The following is a 22,410-nucleotide window of genomic DNA, read 5'->3' on the forward strand; positions in this document are numbered from 1 at the left end:
ACATAAAAAATTCAAAGATCCCAACACAAAACACCAAAAATAATACAAGACAGACAATAACCCAAACACCTAGTACCACATGAAGCATGCAAAATTCAAAGACACAACACAAAACACAAAAAATAATACAAGATTTACAATACCCAACCCCATTTGGACAACATGAAACATAAAAAATTCAAAGATCCCAACACAAAACACCAAAAATAATACAAGACAGACAATAACCCAAACACCTAGTACCACATGAAGCATGCAAAATTCAAAGACACAACACAAAACACAAAAAATAATACAAGATTTACAATACCCAACCCATTTGGACAACATGAAACATAAAAAATTCAAAGATCCCAACACAAAACACCAAAAATAATACAAGACAGACAATAACCCAAACACCTAGTACCACATGAAGCATGCAAAATTCAAAGACACAACACAAAACACAAAAAATAATACAAGATTTACAATACCCAACCCATTTGGACAACATGAAACATAAAAAATTCAAAGATCCCAACACAAAACACCAAAAATAATACAAGACAGACAATAACCCAAACACCTAGTACCACATGAAGCATGCAAAATTCAAAGACACAACACAAAACACAAAAAATAATACAAGATTTACAATACCCAACCCCCTTTGGACAACATGAAACATAAAAAATTCAAAGATCCCAACACAAAACACCAAAAATAATACAAGACAGACAATAACCCAAACACCTAGTACCACATGAAGCATGCAAAATTCAAAGACACAACACAAAACACAAAAAATAATACAAGATTTACAATACCCAACCCATTTGGACAACATGAAACATAAAAAATTCAAAGATCCCAACACAAAACACCAAAAATAATACAAGACAGACAATAACCCAAACACCTAGTACCACATGAAGCATGCAAAATTCAAAGACACAACACAAAACACAAAAAATAATACAAGATTTACAATACCCAACCCATTTGGACAACATGAAACATAAAAAATTCAAAGATCCCAACACAAAACACCAAAAATAATACAAGACAGACAATAACCCAAACACCTAGTACCACATGAAGCATGCAAAATTCAAAGACACAACACAAAACACAAAAAATAATACAAGATTTACAATACCCAACCCATTTGGACAACATGAAACATAAAAAATTCAAAGATCCCAACACAAAACACCAAAAATAATACAAGACAGACAATAACCCAAACACCTAGTACCACATGAAGCATGCAAAATTCAAAGACACAACACAAAACACAAAAAATAATACAAGATTTACAATACCCAACCCATTTGGACAACATGAAACATAAAAAATTCAAAGATCCCAACACAAAACACCAAAAATAATACAAGACAGACAATAACCCAAACACCTAGTATCACATGAAGCATGCAAAATTCAAAGACACAACACAAAACACAAAAAATAATACAAGATTTACAATACCCAACCCATTTGGACAACATGAAACATAAAAAATTCAAAGATCCCAACACAAAACACCAAAAATAATACAAGACAGACAATAACCCAAACACCTAGTACCACATGAAGCATGCAAAATTCAAAGACCCAACCCAAAACACCAAAAATAATACAAGATTTACAATACCCAACCCCATTTGGACAACATGAAACATAAAAAATTCAAAGATCCCAACACAAAACACCAAAAATAATACAAGACAGACAATAACCCAAACACCTAGTACCACATGAAGCATGCAAAATTCAAAGACACAACACAAAACACAAAAAATAATACAAGATTTACAATACCCAACCCCCTTTGGACAACATGAAACATAAAAAATTCAAAGATCCCAACACAAAACACCAAAAATAATACAAGACAGACAATAACCCAAACACCTAGTACCACATGAAGCATGCAAAATTCAAAGACACAACACAAAACACAAAAAATAATACAAGATTTACAATACCCAACCCATTTGGACAACATGAAACATAAAAAATTCAAAGATCCCAACACAAAACACCAAAAATAATACAAGACAGACAATAACCCAAACACCTAGTATCACATGAAGCATGCAAAATTCAAAGACACAACACAAAACACAAAAAATAATACAAGATTTACAATACCCAACCCATTTGGACAACATGAAACATAAAAAATTCAAAGATCCCAACACAAAACACCAAAAATAATACAAGACAGACAATAACCCAAACACCTAGTACCACATGAAGCATGCAAAATTCAAAGACCCAACCCAAAACACCAAAAATAATACAAGATTTACAATACCCAACCCCATTTGGACAACATGAAACATAAAAAATTCAAAGATCCCAACACAAAACACCAAAAATAATACAAGACAGACAATAACCCAAACACCTAGTACCACATGAAGCATGCAAAATTCAAAGACACAACACAAAACACAAAAAATAATACAAGATTTACAATACCCAACCCCCTTTGGACAACATGAAACATAAAAAATTCAAAGATCCCAACACAAAACACCAAAAATAATACAAGACAGACAATAACCCAAACACCTAGTACCACATGAAGCATGCAAAATTCAAAGACACAACACAAAACACAAAAAATAATACAAGATTTACAATACCCAACCCATTTGGACAACATGAAACATAAAAAAATCAAAGATCCCAACACAAAACACCAAAAATAATACAAGACAGACAATAACCCAAACACCTAGTACCACATGAAGCATGCAAAATTCAAAGACACAACACAAAACACAAAAAATAATACAAGATTTACAATACCCAACCCATTTGGACAACATGAAACATAAAAAATTCAAAGATCCCAACACAAAACACCAAAAATAATACAAGACAGACAATAACCCAAACACCTAGTACCACATGAAGCATGCAAAATTCAAAGACACAACACAAAACACAAAAAATAATACAAGATTTACAATACCCAACCCATTTGGACAACATGAAACATAAAAAATTCAAAGATCCCAACACAAAACACCAAAAATAATACAAGACAGACAATAACCCAAACACCTAGTACCACATGAAGCATGCAAAATTCAAAGACACAACACAAAACACAAAAAATAATACAAGATTTACAATACCCAACCCATTTGGACAACATGAAACATAAAAAATTCAAAGATCCCAACACAAAACACCAAAAATAATACAAGACAGACAATAACCCAAACACCTAGTACCACATGAAGCATGCAAAATTCAAAGACACAACACAAAACACAAAAAATAATACAAGATTTACAATACCCAACCCATTTGGACAACATGAAACATAAAAAATTCAAAGATCCCAACACAAAACACCAAAAATAATACAAGACAGACAATAACCCAAACACCTAGTACCACATGAAGCATGCAAAATTCAAAGACCCAACCCAAAACACCAAAAATAATACAAGATTTACAATACCCAACCCCATTTGGACAACATGAAACATAAAAAATTCAAAGATCCCAACACAAAACACCAAAAATAATACAAGACAGACAATAACCCAAACACCTAGTACCACATGAAGCATGCAAAATTCAAAGACACAACACAAAACACAAAAAATAATACAAGATTTACAATACCCAACCCCATTTGGACAACATGAAACATAAAAAATTCAAAGATCCCAACACAAAACACCAAAAATAATACAAGACAGACAATAACCCAAACACCTAGTACCACATGAAGCATGCAAAATTCAAAGACACAACACAAAACACAAAAAATAATACAAGATTTACAATACCCAACCCCATTTGGACAACATGAAACATAAAAAATTCAAAGATCCCAACACAAAACACCAAAAATAATACAAGACAGACAATAACCCAAACACCTAGTACCACATGAAGCATGCAAAATTCAAAGACACAACCCAAAACACCAAAAATAATACAAGATTTACAATACCCAACCCCATTTGGACAACATGAAACATAAAAAATTCAAAGATCCCGACACAAAACACCAAAAATAATACAAGACAGACAATAACCCAAACACCTAGTACCACATGAAGCATGCAAAATTCAAAGACACAACACAAAACACAAAAAATAATACAAGATTTACAATACCCAACCCCATTTGGACAACATGAAACATAAAAAATTCAAAGATCCCAACACAAAACACCAAAAATAATACAAGACAGACAATAACCCAAACACCTAGTACCACATGAAGCATGCAAAATTCAAAGACACAACACAAAACACAAAAAATAATACAAGATTTACAATACCCAACCCCATTTGGACAACATGAAACATAAAAAATTCAAAGATCCCAACACAAAACACCAAAAATAATACAAGACAGACAATAACCCAAACACCTAGTACCACATGAAGCATGCAAAATTCAAAGACACAACACAAAACACAAAAAATAATACAAGATTTACAATACCCAACCCCATTTGGACAACATGAAACATAAAAAATTCAAAGATCCCAACACAAAACACCAAAAATAATACAAGACAGACAATAACCCAAACACCTAGTACCACATGAAGCATGCAAAATTCAAAGACACAACACAAAACACAAAAATAATACAAGATATATAATACCCAACCCCATTAGGACAACATGAACCATAAAAATTCAAAGTCACAACACAAAACACCAAAAATAATACAAGACAGACAATAACCCCAACACATTAGTACCACATGAAGCATACAATATTCAAAGACACAACACAAAACACCAAAAATAATACAAGACAGCCAATAAACCATACACCTTAGGACACCATGAAACATAAAAATTCAAAAACACAAAAAATTGAAAAGTATAGAGTTAAAGATCTATAAGGAGACTATTTGGTTACCAACTCTCCATGATTTAGCTGGGGGGAGGGTCACCTGAACCCTCTCAAAGACCATCGGTAGCCCCCGGACCAATGCTTGAAGACATTTTCACTAGGTGACTGAAATCAGGGCCTAAATGGTATTGCAGTTGTAAATATGTATATAGAAATTGACCACTAGGGGGGATATCCTTGACTTACCCAAGAATTACATTCAAGGACCACTGGTGGTCCCCAGACCAATGATTGAAAAACATTTCCCTAGATGACTGAGATCACATCAGGGCATAAATGGTATTGCAGTTGTAAATATATTTATAGAAATTGACCACTAGGGGGATATCCTTGACTTACACAATAATTACATTCAAGGACCACTGGTGGTCCCCAGACCAATGATTGAAAAACATTTCCCTAGATGACTGAGATCACATCAGGGCATAAATGGTATTGCAGTGTAAATATTTATATAGATATTGAACACTAGGGGGTATCATTGATTTTTCACAAGAATTACATTCAAAGGACCATTGGTGGTCCCCAGACCATTGATTGAAAAACATTGCCCTTGATGACTGAGATCACATCAGGGCATAAATGGTATTGCAGTGTAAATATTTATATATAGAGATTGACCACTAGGTGGAATCACACACCCACTGTCAATGTATGTAAGGAATTTAAATACTAACTTGATTAATTTATGCATACAATTCACTTCAAAGAGTGGAGCCCCCACCTCTGTGTTTATCTAATTTGCATGTCTGGCACCTGGCATTCCACAAAGAGGGGGGGGCCCCATCCCCCCCACCCCACCCCCGCGCTTTCATTTAATTTGCATGTCGCACCTGGCACCTGGTTAGAGCCCATCCCCCCCTTGTTTATCTAACTTGCACCTGGTTAGAACCCATCCCCCCACCAAACTTCAAACGATTTCAAAACAGTGACCCCCCTTCCCTAAATAAATATTGCCTGAGGTTAGCGACCACCCCCCCCCCACCTTAACCCCAGTGACAAAATTTACATGTTAGGGACATGGCACAAGGAGAAGCAGGGAGAGAGAGAGATGAGATCAGCTAATCACACACACATCATGCATTTTATAGATTTATAAATAACCTATTATTAGTTTTTTATTATTATTTAATTATAAACTATTATATGCTAATTATATTTATGGATATTTTATTGGTTATGGATATTTATTATTTATGATTATGCTAATTATATCTATGGAATTCATGGAATGTTTAATTACTAATTTGCATAATTAATTATGCAAATTATGCATTAATTGCTCACTAGCGCCACCAGTGGCCAAAAAAGGTACCGAACAGACACCATATCATACTACTCAAAGGGCCCAGAGGGAGTCGCCTGATGACAAAAGTATGGCAAATTGAATTGGTGATTTCCATAAACTACAGCTTTTGTGAGTTATTCTGGTCTACATTTGTAGACAACACATGGATTATTGTAATGTCGAGAACAAAATATGGTAGCTTCGGTAGCTTTACCTGGCAGCATTTATTTTTTAAGACACTGACATGGGTGACAGCTGCCAGAATGTCTGCCAAAGGCCACATGCACAGTCACTCTGTGACCTCCCTCACTCTCCCTACACCTACACCATCCATTTCCATCCGTCAAGAAGTGATGACCACCCATCACTGACTGGCTGGCTGGCTGGCTGGCTGGTCATGGCTATCTCGCTGACTGACTGACTAGCTAGCGGGCTGGCTGGCTGTGGCTGACTGTCTTGCGGGAGAAAGCACAATGAGTGAACATGAATCACTGGCACATCTGTCGCTGCGCCTTGGCCCTCACCAAATTAAACAATTAGGCCATTTGGTTAACAATCCATCATCATCAAAGGTCTTGTTCTTTTTCACTTGCATGGTACTGGCTAAACTCCATTGTACTCAAGTCTCATCTACAGTAATAACTTTGTTTTCTACTGCACATACTATAGGACTCCCTCAAGTTAGCTGTTTGTCAGCTATGCCCATGCCTCTGCGTAGGAGAGCGCCAAACAACACTTACATGTACATTACATTTTATGCCATTTTATACATTTTATTGCCCAATGGCAACCAAAAAAGGCGAGTAGAGTAGATTCGAGTTGAGCTGGTATCATGTAGTGGAAAAGTGCCTGTGGCCTGTAAGGGAAGGGAGAGAGAGCTAAGACCATGGGGGCTAAATCTGGGGCTAAAGGATGACTGCACAGAGTGGTTATATATATATGACGCCTGAGGGCGAGAAGCGACCTCGGCTTAAAGAGCGACGTCACGCTGAAACAACTTTTAAATGGCACAGTTGAGAAGCAGTTAAACAATGAATCTGGTGTCAGTGGGGTGAGATGTAGAGTTGCTGGCCGGCTCATATATGCAGATCTAGTATGTCAAACCATATGGCTATCCAGGGTTTGATGAGGTCAGTGTCGTGATCTTCATATAGATCCAGGTGATGATAGTCAGCTCCATGATATGTGACTCCATGTGTGACTCACGTCGCGGCACCCACTGGTTATCATGAGACATAGTTACGGTTACGGCACAGTTGAGAAGCAGGAGTTAAACTATTAATCTGGTGTCAGTGAGGTCAGATGTAGATTGTAGATTTAGTGGCCAGCTTATATGCAGATGTACTGTAGGTGATGATCCAGTCTTCTCTGTGTATTGCTATCCATGGTTTGATGAGGTCAGTGTGTCAGATCAAGATATGGAGACAGCCATATATGAAGCGTGTCATGAGGCGTGATGTCACGAGGCGTGATGTGATGTCACGAGGTGTGATGTCACGAGGCGTGATGTGATGTCACGAGGTGTGACGTGATGTCATGGGGCGTGATGTGATGTCACGAGGTGTGATGTCACGAGGCGTGATGTCACGAGGCGTGATGTGATGTCACGAGGTGTGACGTGATGTCATGGGGCGTGATGTGATGTCACGAGGTGTGATGTCACGAGGCGTGATGTCACGAGGCGTGATGTGATGTCACGAGGTGTGACGTGATGTCATGGGGCGTGATGTGACAAGGCGTAATGGACTGACAACCATATATGGAGGCGTGACCAACCGACCAACCGACCGACCGAATGACCGACTGAGGTTTTGCAAGTTTTCATAGTAATCCCAGTAGCAACTAGAACTGCACTCTGCCGAGTGCATACTTGCTTGTTGCACACTAGTAGGCCATAAATGGCCTACTAGTGCGCAAGCAGAGCGCGCAAGTACTTTCGACCGCTGGAAAGTATCACATCTCAGTATCTCTGTGAAGGAACGTTTGAAATGTATAATCATTACGTGTAACTATTTGCTACCTAACTACTTTTTTACAGAAAAATGAATCATTGATATGTGATGAAAAAAAAGGTATATAAACTGAATTAAAATATATTATACAGTATAATTATTTTATTACTTATTGTAAATTGTCAATTGTTTTAAATGTATTTCATTTTGTACTATAGTGATATTAATACTAAATCATGATCAGAGTAATATGTGTCTCTAACTTCAATTTCTGTAATAATACTTTCAAATTTGTTGAAATATACATCCCAGCAGACCAGGCACAGATTTACAAATTACAAATCACATTACAACTACATACAGAGTATGTAGTTGTAATTTGATTAGCAGTATACTGTGGTTACTTGGTTCCAAAAAGTGAAGACAAGTTTTCTTCAACGGTAAATCTGTGCCTGGTTTGCTGGGACTAGTTACAACATTACGTCATCCTTGAGAGAGTACATGGTGTGTATATGACGTAATGTTGTAACTTGTAACTTGTAACTAGTCCCAGCAAACCAGGCACAGACTGTATGTAGTTGTTCTAGTTACAACTACATACAGAGTATGTAGTTGTAATTTGATTAGCAGTATACTGTGGTTACTTGGTTCCAAAAAGTGAAGACAAGTTTTCTTCAACGGTAAATCTGTGCCTGGTTTGCTGGGACTAGTTACAACATTACGTCATCCTTGAGAGAGTACATGGTGTGTATATGACGTAATGTTGTAACTTGTAACTTGTAACTAGTCCCAGCAAACCAGGCACAGACTGTATGTAGTTGTTCTAGTTACAACTACATACAGAGTATGTAGTTGTAATTTGATTAGCAGTATACTGTGGTTACTTGGTTCCAAAAAGTTGTTACAAGTTACAAGTTACAAGTTACAACATTACGTCATATACACACCATGTACTCTCTCAAGGATGACGTAATGTTGTAACTAGTCCCAGCAAACCAGGCACAGATTTACCGTTGAAGAAAACTTGTCTTCACTTCGAAGAGACCAAGCGAAACGATTACTTGCGCGCTCTGCTTGCGCAAGTAACTAGAACTGCACTCTGCCGAGTGCATACTTGCTTGTTGCACACTAGTAGGCCATAAATGGCCTACTAGTGCGCAAGCAGAGCGCGCAAGTACTTTCGACCGCTGGAAAGTATCACATCTCAGTATCTCTGTGAAGGAACGTTTGATACGTTTGAATACGCAAGTGACATTGCCAAGGACCTCACAGCCGACCTACCATACTAACTGAATAACTGACTAGCTCTCAGTGATGACATAAGAGAAATGGTCATCTGTATAATCTGGTCCCAGCAGATACCACATTACGTCATCTTTGAGAGCTGGGACCAGAGTACACGGTGTGTATATGTATGACTAGCTCTCAGTGATGACGTAAGAGATATGGTCATCTGTGTAGTCTGGTCCCAGCAGACCAGGCACAGATTTACAAATTACAAATCACATTACAACTACATACAGAGTATGTAGTTGTAATTTGATTAGCAGTATACTGTGGTTACTTGGTTCCAAAAAGTGAAGCCAAGTTTTTTTCAACCGTAGGTTTGTGCCTGGTTTGCTGGGACCAGTTACAACATTACGTCATCGTTGTGAACTGGGACCAGAGTACATGGTGTGTATATGACGTAATGTTGTAACTTGTAACTTGTAACTAGTCCCAGCAAACCAGGCACAGACTGTATGTAGTTGTTCTAGTTACAACTACATACAGAGTATGTAGTTGTAATTTGATTAGCAGTATACTGTGGTTACTTGGTTCCAAAAAGTGAAGACAAGTTTTCTTCAACGGTAAATCTGTGCCTGGTTTGCTGGGACTATAGTTACAACATTACGTCATCCTTGAGAGAGTACATGGTGTGTATATGACGTAATGTTGTAATTTGTAACTTGTAACTAGTCCCAGCAAACCAGGCACAGACTGTATGTAGTTGTTCTAGTTACAACTACATACAGAGTATGTAGTTGTAATTTGATTAGCAGTATACTGTGGTTACTTGGTTCCAAAAAGTGAAGACAAGTTTTCTTCAACGGTAAATCTGTGCCTGGTTTGCTGGGACTAGTTACAACATTACGTCATCCTTGAGAGAGTACATGGTGTGTATATGACGTAATGTTGTAACTTGTAACTTGTAACTTGTAACATTACGTCATATACACACCATGTACTCTCTCAAGGATGACGTAATGTTGTAACTAGTCCCAGCAAACCAGGCACAGATTTACCGTTGAAGAAAACTTGGCTTCACTTCGAAGAGACCAAGCGAAACGATTACTTGCGCGCTCTGCTTGCGCAAGTAACTACATACAGAGTATGTAGTTGTAATTTGATTAGCAGTATACTGTGGTTACTTGGTTCCAAAAAGTGAAGACAAGTTTTCTTCAACGGTAAATCTGTGCCTGGTTTGCTGGGACTAGTTACAACATTACGTCATCCTTGAGAGAGTACATGGTGTGTATATGACGTAATGTTGTAACTTGTAACTTGTAACTAGTTACAACATTACGTCATATACACACCATGTACTCTCTCAAGGATGACGTAATGTTGTAACTAGTCCCAGCAAACCAGGCACAGATTTACCGTTGAAGAAAACTTGTCTTCACTTCGAAGAGACCAAGCGAAACGATTACTTGCGCGCTCTGCTTGCGCAAGTAACTAGAACTGCACTCTGCCGAGTGCATACTTGCTTGTTGCAGAGTGTGTGCGCAGAGCGCGCAAGTACTTTCGACCGCTACAAACCGCTACAAACTGTCAAATCTCAGTTTCTGCCTCTATGTATATGTCATTTGTAAGTTGATTAGCGGTATACTGTGGTTACTTTGCGCCCTATGCACCGTCCCAGCCTTTCCGATGCGTATGCACCGTCCCAGCAATGACTAATGACTAGACATACGTATACATATACATTATACTATATAGAGTATGTAGTTGTAATTTGATTAGCAGTATACTGTGGTTACTTGGTTCCAAAAAGTGACAGCCAAGTTTTTTTCAACCGTTTTTATGTATATGCAAGTCTGTGCCTGGTTTGCTGGGACCAGATACCACATTACGTCATCGTTGAGAGCTGGGACCAGAGTACATGGTGTGTGTATATGTATGACTAGCTCTCAGTGATGACGTAAGAGAAATGGTCATCTGTGTAATCTGGTCCCACCAGATACCACATTACGTCATCGTTGAGAGCTGGGACCAGAGTACATGGTGTGTATATGTATGACTAGCTCTCAGTGATGACGTAAGAGATATGGTCATCTGTGTAGTCTGGTCCCAGCAGACCAGGCACAGATTTACAAATTACAAATCACATTACAACTACATACAGAGTATGTAGTTGTAATTTGATTAGCAGTATACTGTGGTTACTTGGTTCCAAAAAGTGACAGCCAAGTTTTTTTCAACCGTTTTTATGTATGCAAGTCTGTGCCTGGTTTGCTGGGACCAGATACCACATTACGTCATCGTTGAGAGCTGGGACCAGAGTACATGGTGTGTATATGTATGTGATGACTTAATGTGGTTGAAAAAAAACTGGCTGTCACTTTGAAGAGACCAAGCGAAATTATTACTTGCGCGCTCTGCTTGCGCAAGTAATTAAACACCGCTACAAACTGTCAAATCTCAGTTTCTGCCTCTATGTATATGTCATTTGTAAGTTGATTAGCGGTATACTGTGGTTACTTTGCGCCCTATGCACCGTCCCAGCCTTTCCGATGCGTATGCACCGTCCCAGCAATGACTAATGACTAGACATACGTATACATATACATTATACTATATAGAGTATGTAGTTGTAATTTGATTAGCAGTATACTGTGGTTACTTGGTTCCAAAAAGTGACAGCCAAGTTTTTTTCAACCGTTTTTATGTATATGCAAGTCTGTGCCTGGTTTGCTGGGACCAGATACCACATTACGTCATCGTTGAGAGCTGGGACCAGAGTACATGGTGTGTGTATATGTATGACTAGCTCTCAGTGATGACGTAAGAGAAATGGTCATCTGTGTAATCTGGTCCCACCAGATACCACATTACGTCATCGTTGAGAGCTGGGACCAGAGTACATGGTGTGTATATGTATGACTAGCTCTCAGTGATGACGTAAGAGATATGGTCATCTGTGTAGTCTGGTCCCAGCAGACCAGGCACAGATTTACAAATTACAAATCACATTACAACTACATACAGAGTATGTAGTTGTAATTTGATTAGCAGTATACTGTGGTTACTTGGTTCCAAAAAGTGACAGCCAAGTTTTTTTCAACCGTTTTTATGTATGCAAGTCTGTGCCTGGTTTGCTGGGACCAGATACCACATTACGTCATCGTTGAGAGCTGGGACCAGAGTACATGGTGTGTATATGTATGTGATGACTTAATGTGGTTGAAAAAAAACTGGCTGTCACTTTGAAGAGACCAAGCGAAATTATTACTTGCGCGCTCTGCTTGCGCAAGTAATTAAACACGCACACGCGCACACACACACACACACACACACACACACACACACACACACACACACACACACACACACAGACACACTCATTGTGGGATTGGAACCAACAATGTCCCAACATGATTTAATTTGTTTGGGATACTGTAAACACTATGAAATCCATAAACTACCCAAAAATACGATTTGACATGAAAACGTCTGTATTTATTCGCTGTGACTGCAGTCAGGGGCAGTAATGGGGGTTTTTAACCAGGCTCGCTGTAGCGAATGCACAGCCTCGAACCCAGTGACCCATGCCTCTGTGAGTCTGGGTCACCAGAGAGAGGGAGGAAGTGGAAGAGAATGAGAATGAGCAGAGAGGCAAACAGAGTTGGAGTGAAAGAAAGTGTGTGGAGGAGAGGGGCAGCAGACTGACAGAGAGATATTTACATATACAGAGAGAGAGATATAGGGGGGGGAGAGAGAGAGAGAGAGAGAGAGAGAGAGAGAGAGAGAGAGAGAGATGGTTTTACAATCCCCAGGGATTTAATCTCAGCCATCGCCGACTTATTGGGGGTATCAAAACATTTTATGAGAGCAGCTGTGACACTGGAGCCAAACTCTGGCACCAAAACACCGTCCTTCTACAAGATAAATCGGCAGTGAAGTGATCCATCAGGTAAACCCCAACTACTGCCCTGTTGGTAAAAGTAGAAGGATGTGTAGAAACATCACATTACATAGATTCAGGGCATTTAGTGATGCACGGTGATGGCGGTGGAGCCATACAGTGCTTAATTATCTTGCTCAAGGGCACATGGATGTGATTGAGACACCTTGATACTACCTTTTGCTTTTCAAAATGTTTTCACAACACCACTTCTGCTTTAAGAGCGTTTGCTTTGATCTCTTGTTTCTGTCTGTGCTGTGCAATGTGCATTCAACCTCTTTAGTTGAATATTTATATATCCATTCTATCCATGGTACAAAAATAAGGACAGTCAATACTTATAGTGGATTGACAGCATTCATTGTCTAACCTGAGCTTTAACCCAACCCTGATTCTAACCATTTGCAGAAAGTATAGCTTTAACCCATCCCTGAGTCTATTCACAGCACTAAACCTGAGACAGTCACATAACCCTAAAGAAAACAGACAGAAGCAGCTAAATATTCTCATGTCAGATGTTTTTCCTGCACACAGACATGGAAATATGCCTCACTAACAATTTTCTATACTTTCTTGGTAGTCTATATAGTTTCTATCACTTGTTTTACTCATTCTCATTATCCGCCCTTGTGTGTCTGTTCTCTGTCTATATAGTGGAAGCGGTGATTCACGCAGCAGCAATAACTCTGTTAAGCTAGCAAGCTCACGGCAGGGACCATGAGGAGACCCGTTCCCTAGCAACCACCACAATAGTCTCAGGCTCCAGGTGTAGCTTACAAGGGAATGGTAGTCCCATGTGCATTAAGTAGTTTGGAACCTATCCATTTTTATACTACAGCAAGTTCTGCTTTCCCCAATGCCGTTTGCATTGCAATGTCTCCCTCCATACTGTACTTGCAGAAGAAATTGTTCAGTAGTTGGGGGATAGTAAATTTATTCTGTTCATGTTATTTTTATTTTTGCCAGAGTGAGGTTCTGGTGAGCGTCAAGGTTTTATTGGGCAATGTGGTAAGCTTGTAGTCTTGCTATTCTCCACTATCTCTTGCATCTATCAAGAAAAAAAAAGTACTCAACTTCCTTCTCCACACAAACTGACTGCTGAACACTCCAACAGTCTGGATTGATCAAAGAGCCCCAGGACAAGGTTTAATAGGTTATTTCCTATAACTATGTTTTAGTGTGTCCTTGGTATGGTAGCTCTGAATGAATCACAACTGTGTCTTCATCTTAAAAAAGGCACAACTGAATCGGAAGAGGAAAGAGTTCTCTATAAGCACAATGGCAACCATAATTTTGTGCATTTATGACTTATTTCTTGAAGTGAACTCTGTACAACTCTCTCAGGCAACTAGACTAGACTTCACTCAAAATTCTAAAGGCTGTATTTATTTTTATTTTTGAGGGGCGCTCCTATATATGGCTTTAATGTTTGTTTTTCAAAGGTGTTTGTTTAAGAGAAATCTAATGTTGGTTTTGAGGACTTAAACAAAAATTAGCACCCATTGCAACAACATTATGTTGTAATTGATGTTGTAAGATGATAAGAGCGCCCCTCACTTCACATGGGTGTGATTTCTTTCTCTTTTTTATTTTTTTTATTGAAGCAGCAGATGATACTTATACAGTGGATACAAACCACAGTGCAGTGTGCTGCAGTGTGCAGTGTGCTCTACTAATTATCAGTGGAACTGTACACTGTACACAACTGTACACAGTCTGGTAAATGAAGCATGACATTCCTTATTGATTGCACTACTCTAGGGGTCTGTAGTCAGCACCTCTTTCTCATTTCCTCATCTTGCAAACCTATTCATTCATTCTACTTTACCATTAATTAACTTTTTAATATTTATCAATATTGTAAACTAGTAGAATGTGAGGAAGTCTTGCATTCTGTCAGAGATTAACTGGGGTAAACTGGCCTGGTTCCCAATCTTGTGTATTTTCCTAATCTGAATTTGTACTGTGTTGTCCATGATAAAAAGTGAATATTGTTGCATCAAAAGTTCTACAAGAGCTCTATCTTCACTTCTAGCTGGTATAGGGTCCAATCTGGCAACGCCTTCTCTGTGCTGCTTCCCTCTGAGTGTCCCTGTTGTCTGGTTGATAGTGACCTCTCCATATCTGCCCACTGACCGAGTCTGGACCCACATGTACCATAGGATCTAAACCCTCCTGTATTTCCTAAAAATAAAAATAAAAATAAAATAAAAGAGAGACAGACTGGTATGACACCAGGTCTGCATCCTGTGAGGTCTGTGAGACTGTGAGGTCCATGGCAGAAAGTCTACCAGTACCTTCAGTCAAAATCTACTGTCCATAAAAGGTTGTCAATACTGGAATATGAGCTCCCTCTCACACCGAGGGTGATCCCCACAATTGAAACAATGGTTAAAAAATAACCAGTCTTGTATGACGCTTAGTCCAAAATAGAGTAAACCAACCCTAATAATATTTTCTTATTTTTTATTCTTACTAGTCTTATTACGTTTTTAATGTACTAGGTATTTTTATGCTATGCCCTGTATGTCAGTCCTGTTTGTATTGTTTGATGTCTTGTCTGATGTCTGGGGACTGCAGATGGAAATTAGCATGTTTATATTTACACTGCATTTTTAATGTAATGTTCATCAATATACAGTACACTGTCCCAACTAAATAAACAAATAAAGTAAAGTAAAGTGTGCATAACTTTCCATTAACCATTTCATATTTTGTTTACTTTCCCTATATTTACAGTCAGCTCTATATTTTCTTGACGAAAGTTGTAGACCACTTTAGTGTCCTGGTAAACACAGAAATCATACTGTAAATTGATTAATGAAATTGCAAACTTTTGAAGCCAAGTCTTAGTTAACAGTGCCATCTATTGAATACTTCACTATATACTGTATATGGTCCCAAATGTTAACTAAAATATATAAATATTTTAGTTAACATTATTTGTGTGTATGGGGGGAAAATGTGAATAATTGTTGTATAAACATGTTTAAACAAATAAATAATTTCATTTTCTACATTATTTTTTATACCATGCATTGTTTGTGACAGTGGGTAGAAGTCATGCATAAAGTGCCAAAAATTAAACATGTGTTGTTTTCGAACAGACTGTAGACACCACGTTACAATAACATCTACAAAGTACTATAGACGAATAACAGTTTACCGGTAAGTCAACATTTTATTCTGACCCCTCCACGAAAAGGCCTCGTTGTCCTGACCCCTTATCCATCATTTATACATTATGGATAATTAGTGTGGACTTTAACTGTTCTTCGTCTATAGTACTTATGAATGCACTATTATACGTTTCGTTTTGCAACCTGGAAAACACACCTTGTGTGGTATGTCACGGGGCAGCCCGTGCCCTATACACATACACTGATGCTCATACCTAAATTACACAGTTGCATCCCTAACTTTGCCGGCCGGCTTGGAAGACTGTGTTAATGGACATGAGTGCATATTTTTTATTATTGTAGCTCACAGTGAATTGTAAAAGAGAGTACTTTGCAAATATTGTCACAGCATATATGTTTGGTGTCATTTGTGTTTAATTATGATTGTTTGGCACCTGGCTCTCCTGCAGTACTGGTGATCCTCTTGATTGAGTGGAGGAAGGTACCAAGTGCTAGAGAGCAGGAGGGGTGTCTGACTGTGTTACAAGAGATCTTGTGTTATATTTTCTATTTATCTTGATGTGGTGTAAGGTATCTGGTATTCGAATTGGTTTAGTTAAACTAGATAATTGTGTAAGTTAACTCATGGGCCATGGTTAGCCAGATGTTGAGTTAAGTGGGTTACCAATTACAGAACTGTTCCTTGGTACAGTCTTGCCTAGTATAAGAGGGAGGCTGCAGGGGCAGTGAGTCAGTTCAGTTGGGGCAACCAGAAGGTAACACCCAGGGAGAGCTGCTAGGGGGCCCTTGATGGAAGGGTTTTAGCCTGATAGAGTTTCTCAAGTTCTGGGTTTGGTTTCCTATTTGCTTTCAAGTAATTTTCTGTCTTGTGTAAGTTTAGTCTTCAGTGTTTCTTTTGTTTGTTAGACCGGTGTTTCTACTGTAAATACACTGCAACCGGGGAAAATAAAACACCCTAAGAGGTATTGCTGGAGTCTGTCACTTTTTGGAGCCTTGCCACTCGGCCAACTTTACATGGTAGATGAAGCTCAGTTTCAACTGGCTGCCTGGATGTCTACAACAAAATGAATTCTCTCTCCAACTCGTGCAGTGACAACCCAACATCAGAAGAAAAAAATACCCTAAAGACTACAAAGTAGATGGGCGTACAAGAGTAAGTCATACATACAGTACAATATGAGACCGTATGTCTTTCCAGAATGAAGCGAAGGGACACTGAACTGGTACAGGACATTATTGCACCGTCTGGAAACCCAGTAATATAGTTATGCATATAGCATATAGCCCCCCATTACAGAACATTGGATTAAACAAGACATGAGACTTAATTTGGTAGTAGGTGTTTATTACAGAACATTGGATTAAACAAGACATGAGACATAATTTGGTAGTAGGTGTTAACAACCCAATTGACCATGACCTTGAAAGCATTGTCAGAAAGTGTGTATGATCAATTCAATTTAATTTGACCTGTTTGTTTTAACCATGCACTTAAACCATCCATAATATTAAACCAATACTTACAGTACTTGACCGCGATCGTCTCTGTAGGCTACTGGGTTCGATCTACAATAGTCATGTTGCAACACGTTTCTCACCATGTTCCCCCCCAGAAAAGGGATGCCAAGTATCACTGGATCATCAATTACAAATGTAATCCATGTCACAAACCAATGTAAGATTTGGATACAACAGCCGACATGTTTGCACGGGAGTGTTGGAGTTATGCATGGACCCTGACATCGTGTAGGAGTTTGTGACAAGATGTGTTGGCGATGCTATGAGTATGACTTACTCATTTTCATGCTGGTTGATCTATGCACCGTGATTTGAATTAGTCAATGAGGGACCCAGCTGCTCACAAGGCTCAACGACACCCTAGTTCAACATTCTGCCTGGAGTTTTATGCCAGCCAGAAATATATTATTATTTAAGTAAAATAAGAAAATACAGGCAGAGAGAAGGCTCACTGCAGGTGAATTCACACCACAATCGATATTTGAATGTACATTTTTTTACAGTCTTTGCTGCTACAGAATATGAGTGGAATATATGGTACAGTATTATGTTACCATGTGTCCAAGCCCGCAATATGAATGGGTGGGTCATATGATGGGGTTATGTTATGTATGCCTATAGCTGAAGGATGGACCACCTGCATCCCACACATCGTCCCCTATCAGCCAATGATGAGTGTCAGTCCTGAGACCGGGCCTTAGCAGTAGCGTGGTCTGACATGTGTCAACTTGGATTACATTTGGTGGGTGAATGGGACTGACTGAGCTGCTCCCCTGGGTCACAGCATGCACACAGTAAAATCCTCTGTGTTCATTTAACTCTGAGAGTGTACAAATGTAACCAAATGGGCCCTTACAGGTCCTTTTGGTCTGAATGTACTCTCTGCAAATGGAAAGATTATAGATACTTCAATCCCAAAATGACTTTTCTTCGATCAATTCCTTCACCCAGTGAAGCACTGAATTCAGAGTTAAACTGGATTAAAAACAGAAAACCTATATCATTAATCTGTTTAGAAAGGGAGAGACGTCCAAGGAGAGATGAGGATGTGATTCATACTTAGCCCAAGGTCACATGGTGTGTGTGTGTGTGTGTGTGTGTGTGTGTGTGTGTGTGTGTGTGTGTGTGTGTGTGTGTGTGTGTGTGTGTGTGTGTGTGTGAGAATAGAAGCTGGTTTATTTAAAACATGATGAGAAACCAAATATCTTCCTATAAATCGACCCTGAATCAAAATCCTTCCTCTTGAATAGTGTGCTGTTTCAATTTGGCTAAAGATGTGAAACATCGCCATCTTGTGGACAGAGTTGCAATTATGGCCACGAAATGAGGATTATTTCTTCTCCCTAAACGCCTGCGGTTTCCGATGCTACTATTCTGACTTCAAAAAGATATACTAGGCCTACTACTACCACCAGTAGTAGTAGTAGTAGTAGTAGTAATAGGCTAATTGGCTTGCATATTCATATGGTAATATTCTTATACAGGCCATGGTAATTGCTCTAATGGATATGTTGTAATTATTTAGGCCTATTGTGTGTTGTTCTTTTAACACTTCATTTCATAGTTTTTATGGTTAATAAAACTTGGGAATCTCACTGATACAGAAAGGACATGATCATTGGTCATTAATAACTTGAAAGTGAAGGCAGAGAGGACAGGATAACATAATAAGAACATAACATAACAACATTGCAGTTACAGTACATGGCTGTATCGTACATTATAGGCCTATATTATTGTTTGCTGAGCCTTAATGCACCGCTACTCCATTCCAACATGACCCTGCCATCTCACCTTCTCTTTAATTGTTTTTGTCAAAGGTTACACATTATGTGCCATTTTGGTATATTATACCAAAATGGCATCCATGCCAACGAACAATTCTGTTTTTAACAATGCTTTTACTTTTACACAGTATTGTAGCCTACACTCTAAAATCCTGTTAATTGAACTCTGAGAGTGTACATTTGTATACTGCTGGAGTTACAAATGTGTAGCCTATAGGCCTACAGTAACACACTGAGGTTTTGACTGTGTAATTTATGTAGTAATTTATCACATACAGTATACTACACATGTTGTTGCTGCTCTCTGGCTTTGCAGAGCAGACCGCCACCAGCACCAGCCCTCCGCATTCCTATAATAGAAAGTGAGAGATCTGGGTCATGGTGGGAAGACGAGGCCCCTCTAAATCACAGCTGGTGTAAAACCTGAAGTGACCTGCTATAATTCAATTAGTGTCGATAGTGAAAGGAACGCTGGGTTCACTTCAGGCGCCCCCTAACCAGGGCCATGCAGTCACTGACTGGCCTACATTGTCTGGCACTTGCCCTACCTGAGTCTTTGATCATGGTGAGGCTTATGCACCCCTGCCTCCCTGCCGGGATGCAGTTGCTGAGAGGAAATATAGAGGGAAATCAAATGTATATGTGATAATGAAATGTTGTCATAGGATGATTTAACCCAGCCATGATGATGCTATTAGGCAATGCGATAGGGACTTTGGGGGGCACTTTACTGTAATTCACATGACTACTTGTAGTGTGGACTGGCAGCCACCAGGAGTCGTACCTCAATGTGAGCAATGTCTGTGCTTGGTACCAGTTTCTGCTATGGCAACAGAACCATAATTAGACTAAAGGTAGCCCTATTGAATAGTCAACCAGATTAAACGTGTAGTATTTAAAAAAAAAATATATATATATATATATATATATATATATATATATATATATATATATATATATATATAACAAAAACATATGAGATAGGCCTAATGGAGAAATGTTTTTAGCTTTGACTGTTAGGTATCACACCTTTTAGGCTTTTTTTACTTACAAAATAGGCACATGTCACGGTGTTGAAATGTCAGGATCAGGTGATCAGCTGGTGGGCTTATTTCAGCACCACTTTATAGACAGAGGGTCTGTTTCAGCACCAAGGACAGAGACAGCTAGTGATTTATCACTGCTCGCAGAGAGGACACACACACACACACACAGCATCAGCAAATTATTTTAGTTTTTAGCTCTGTTCTGTTCCCATTTGATGCACCTTGCTACAGTAAGCCTGATTAAATCAAAATCAACTGTGACCTGCTGTTTGTTTAGGATTATTTAGGATTATTGAGATGCTTGTTTATTGTATTAGGACAGCTCAAACATTTTAATCAATCAATCAATCAATCAAACTGTATACAGCAGCAAGTCATACTTCAGATGCAACTCCATGTGCTTATCATACTATAACAGGTGTACTGTGTGCTATCCTTCTGTCTTGTCCCGGTCAACACTCGGGCAGTTGATTCAAGACGCTGAACTTGCAGATCTGGCATTATTTGGCGTGCATGGTGACTTCTCCTTGCACCAGCCATCCAAATACACTTTCCAGTGCAATATAGTCCTTCATTCGTCTCTCCATTTTTCCTGTGACCTTTTCCAATATTGGTCTCCGCCAATTAGGACTCCTAATATTGCTTCTTGTTGTAAATAAGAAAAGAGAGCAGCCTGAGAAATGAAAGCACTCTGGCAAGGATTTATTTTAAGTGATAAAAGGCTTCCAATGACTTCCAGTATGAAATGAAAGTTTACAAAAATGTAAATATTGTAAAAAAAATGGATACCGGTAATTCAAATGTGGCAAATAGGCTACAGTAATCTTTGGCCTACTGGCACAGTGCACAAGACCCCCCCCCCCTCTCACTCTCTCTGCAGCCTATACTGTAACTCTAACCAACTAACTAACTAACTAACTAACTAACTAATGTGCAGTATTTACTATTGTAAACTCTGCACATAATATAGTGCAGATGAAGTGTTAATTCAACTATTTAAGATAATTTACTTTGAAAAAATGACTTTGACTATGACTATGCTACCACTGGTATACATAATATCTATTACTTTATAGAGCAGTTTGTGCGGTTCTGAACAAGAGCAGTAAAGCATTCTGCAGTAGGCCTAATTAGATTTAACCGCAAGCACACGCTCCAAAATGTAATTTAAATTTAAAGTGAGTTTGTAAATCACATAGACAAATACCCTACATAGAACTTGTTTGAGCACTGTGGAATCCGGCTTGGATGGGTGGTTACAATAAGCCATTGTATAGCTATCTGGCCTAAAGGTCAGCATGGTGGTTGTCCAGAACTGCCATTCTGACCAATATGCCCGTATATATATTGTCTATACAGTTGTCCAACCATGGTCATGCCAATATATGGGAAAATAATACTGATCAGGGATATCCATATTGGCATATATAGGTAGACAGACAGATACAAAGAGAGAGATCTCCATATATGGACAGATTGGCACAATGGGCTTTGGGTACAATCGGACATATTGGTCAGATCGCAACATAGGTGTGAGGGCCGAACCAGATAGATAGATGGTTTTTAATACATTGCTAAAACGAATAACCTTCTTAATTTCCATTTGATTATTAATAAT

This window comes from Protomyctophum bolini (assembly GCF_963924005.1).
Source record: "Protomyctophum bolini genome assembly, chromosome: 3".
NCBI classification, from domain to species: domain Eukaryota; kingdom Metazoa; phylum Chordata; class Actinopteri; order Myctophiformes; family Myctophidae; genus Protomyctophum; species Protomyctophum bolini.